Source organism: Octopus bimaculoides, chromosome 8, assembly GCF_001194135.2.
Source record: "Octopus bimaculoides isolate UCB-OBI-ISO-001 chromosome 8, ASM119413v2, whole genome shotgun sequence".
Classification (NCBI taxonomy): domain Eukaryota; kingdom Metazoa; phylum Mollusca; class Cephalopoda; order Octopoda; family Octopodidae; genus Octopus; species Octopus bimaculoides.
The window spans coordinates 76,112,182-76,116,798 of record NC_068988.1 but is presented as its reverse complement, the minus strand read 5'-3'; positions in this window follow the sequence as shown (position 1 = coordinate 76,116,798).

Genomic DNA, 4,617 nt, shown 5'->3' with positions numbered 1-4,617 from the left:
TTTCTACTGCATGCATTATCTCTTTGTCTCTGGTTCAAAGTAATGAATCCAACACTCATCCTGATTTAGAAAACGTTCAAGGAATCCAGCTGAACCTGCCTGAAACAATGTAAAATTTTCCCGTAATATGATCAACCTGGTACACTTTTGATCAGGTGCCAGGAGACGTGGCACCCATCAAATTGAAATCGTCGTCGTGTCAAGTTCATTGCGCAGAATATTCTCAACTCTCTAACAGGATATGTTAATAGCATTGGCTATTGGATTTACAGTCAAACGCCTGACATCAACCGCCAGTTGGTGAACACGATCAATATTTTCCTCGGTAGTAGCAGTTGCTGGACATCCAGACCTTGTGTCATCTTCAAGACTATCGCTTCCTCTCCTATATTCAGCTGCCCACTTTTTCTATTGTTGATAAAGCTGGAGTAACAACTATATCAGCATGAATTCCTTGGGGTTAAAACCTTTTTCTGCAGTCACTTATAACACCGGGATGCCAAATTATGTCCATTTTCAAGAGAAGTCGCTACTAGTTACTTTTGAAGTCTTCTTTGAACAGTCACATATCAGGTTACCTGGAAAAAAGCAATGCAATTTTAAGAAGAGTCGAAATTAAGGTAGGCAAGATTTCACAGCTCTAGTATCACTCCTTCATAGTCAGCCAATGAACTTTACAGCCCACCTTCGAATTTGTCCCCAAGCTGTATACTATCTAAATCATTTTGTACTACAACATTGTAGCCTGACAGTAGTTGTTTTAATCAAAACCAGTGCCTAAAACTGCTTTATTCTTCACTTATAAACCAATTTCCTCTTAGCAATGTCATTATGAGAGACATCAATGTCACAGCTTATCATTCCTCTGTTTTAGGTAATGAAGCTTCACATCCATGAAGAACACTCGCACTCATACATGCATATGTGTGTGTGTGTGTGTATGTATGTATGTATGTATGTATGTATGCGTGCGCGTGCGTGCATGCATGTATGTATGATGTATGTATGTATGTATGTATAATAGTTATATGTAACTGATGGGTGTAACGGACAGATGTTGGCCATTTCAGCGTCCATGAAATAAATAACAGAAGAAATAAAGTTAAGCTTCCTTTTATTTATCATAATGTGCTACACAGGTACTTCGAGATGTCTATATATAAAGAGTGTTTCTGATGTTAACTATTACGTGCCAAGAGAATACATCATAAATATTTGACAACGCTGGTGGAAGAAAGCAAGCATCTTACCTGCAAGAGACCGCGCCAAACAGAGAAGTGAGAATGAATGAAGAATTTTAGCAACTCCCTAGATAGCTACGTCGCAGCAAAATATATTTTATCCTCCAAGGTGGTCAAGAAGTCGGCCGATGACTCGTAAATCTCTGAATGAAAAATCAAGAGCACATAGGTGAGAAGCTTGCTGAAACATTCAGGCTTCTGTTTCAATTCCTAGTTGAGAATCCAGGAACAAATCGTTTCAAATCTGTGTGTGTGTGTGTGTGTGCGTGTGTGCGTGTGTGTGTGTGTGCGTGTGTGTGTGTGTGTGCGCGCGTGTCTGTCTGTCTGTCTGTGTGTGTGTGTGTACAGATTATACATACATATATACTGTATATAAATATACGAGTGAGTGGACAAACAAAAGGGCATTCATCTCATTTATTGAGAGTTACAGGTATAGATCAAAACAGTTTGATTCAAATTCGCTCCGAGACGTTCGAGCGTGATACTAATCTTCAGCCATTTTGAATTTGAATGAAAGAAATTGATTGTTATTACCGTAAGGTGGGCTGCGATTGGTCGAGGAGGGTCACATGGTGTCATGGTTTCATGTTGATAAAACTGTATATCAGTGACAACAGTTATTTCTATATATCGCATGGTGAACAGGAAATCGACCACGTGGCAGACAGGAAATTGGTCAGATTGTTGGAGGGTAGGTAGGGGGCGGTATGCACAAGTATGTAGTTGTACATGTGCCCTCTAGAAGGATCCTGCCTCTCACTGGCCGTAGTATACAGAGCCACCCTTACACCATCCGATGGCATTACTAGGCACTATACGGATATGACAGCCAATGACTTCAAGGGAAGATACTCCCAGCATATGCACTCATTCAGATCCAGAAACCGAGAGAACCGAGAGGAGATAGGAAGGGGCGGTATGCGCAAGTATATAGTTGTATGTATATATATATATATATATATATATATACAAGAATCAAATCAAAGAGTGAAATTTTCATTCACTTAACCATGAAACGATTCGTATCCAATTAACTAAAGACTTGTTTTGTTTACGCTTTTCCCTCCGGTTTTTTTGTTCTATGTGTGCCATAAATATCGCCATCCGTTTTAGAGAAAAATTTGTAGTTTAGAATCAGTAGTTCTTTGACTGCTATTTCTAAATGTTCAGTATGTTGGAGAAGCAACTCAATTGCTAATCCCTGTATATTTATGATGATATATATATATATATATATATATATATGTATGTATGTATATAGTATATATTGTATGTGGGTGAGTTGGCGCGCTCATATGGTTTTGTGTGCATGTCTGTATTGATGCGAGCGTGTGCAGATGTACATGGGCGTGCACACACACACACACACACACACACACACCCCACACACACACGCATATTCATATGAAAGGACATGTGTGCGCGCACACATGCACACGCACATACACATATCCACGCATGCATACATGCATATTACTGTGTGCATGCACATGCACCTGCATGAGTATGCATGCGCATAACAAGCGTTGGAGGTTGGTAAGCGTTGGTAATTGGGAATTGACGGTCCTGCTTATGGGGTTGGTTGGTGACGGTGACATTGGTACAGAGTGCTTGTACTAAAGTTGGTACTTGGTGCTGGTACTAAAGTGGTATTTCGGGTTGTCGGCAGTCAGAGGCTTGAAATTTGTCAGAAGGGTATGCCGCAATTAGATAAATCGTATTTCTTATTGATGGATACTGCGGATTGTTGGAGGATATGCAGTTTTTCGCGGAGGCAGAGCTGGTAGTTAGAGGCGCTAGGTGAATATGGTGGTGCTCTGTCGACAAAAGTCCACTTGATGCTGGGTGTTTCGTCTCGGAGGTCACGGAGTCTCCAGAGAAAACGAGACAGGGAAATAAAGGTCTCTCGGTCCCGCGAAAAACTGCATATCCTCCAACAACCCGCAGTATCCTTCAACAAGAAATACGATTTATCTAATTGCTGTCACCAGCGGCATATCCTTCTGACAAATTTCAAGCCTCTGACTGCCGACAACCCGGATATACCACTTCAGTAACAGCACTCTGCACCAACCAACCCCATGAATAGGACCACCAATTACCAATTTTCAACGCTTACCAATTCCCAACGCTTACCAACCGCCAACGCTTGTTATGTGCATGTATACTTATGCCCGCCTATGTGCATGCGCACTGTAATATGCATGTATGAATGCGTGCATTGTACATACCAATAAATACGCATGCGTGGATATGCGTGTGTGTGGTGGTAACAATAGCGATAGTGGTGATGGTGGTGGTGGTGGTGGTGGTAGTAATAGTAGTGTTGGTGGTGGTGGTAGTAATAATAGTGTTGGTGGTGGTGGTAGTAATAATAGTGATGATGATGGTGGTGGTAATAATAGTAACAATAGTAGTGGTAGTAATAGTAAAAGCGGGATGAATGGTGGTAGCAGTAATGACAGTAATAGTAGTAGTAGTTATGAAGAAGATAACGCCAGAGGGGCCAACAACATGAATACCAACCTCCTTGACACTCAATTCTTCAACATATGTGACAAAACTTATAATATGAGCCGGATATACCCGACAACATTACCCTTTAAGAAAAGAGTCTGCATCCCTAAACATACTCATGACCACATGGAAGCACAATTCACTATAGCTAGGACAAAACTTAGACAGATTTTAGAATTATACACTAAGCGACAGAGACAGAATAAGACAGAGGCCCAACAACTTGGGAATATACCCGCATGTGGCCTACACAAGCTCATGCAGCGTACGAGGAATGGAGAAGTGATATGCCTTCCCACAGATAAGTCCGGCAGGATTTCAATAGACAGCTTGCCGAACTATATCCAGGCAATGCAACCTCACATCGCCAATATGAAGGTAACAACTTTACGGGCGCATGAGAAGAGAGAAAAGGTCCTCAATGCCCACATGATGATGTGGACAATTGTTCTTGGACCCCAGAAGCGCACAGCCAACAATTTCCAAGCCTGGAACAATGATATTCCGACGCTGTATGGGCTCCGTAAGTACCACAAAGTAACTACTAATCCTGTAGTGGGACCACCAACAAGACCAGTCTGTGGAGCGAATGTCGCTAGCAACTACAGGATTTCCTACTTCCTCTCAATGATCATACGCCCCATAATCCGGATGTCACCTGATGTCTTTGACAGCACGGAAGATCTCCTCAGCAGGATCAACGACTGTAACAACACTTGCAACCTCACAGGGTGTATAGTGGGTAGCATGGATGTGGTATCACTATGCCCATCTATCGACGTGGATTTTGCAGTGGAAAAGTGCGTGGGGATGATCAACGAGAGCGAAGTAGAGTTCCACAAGGTCAACACAGAAG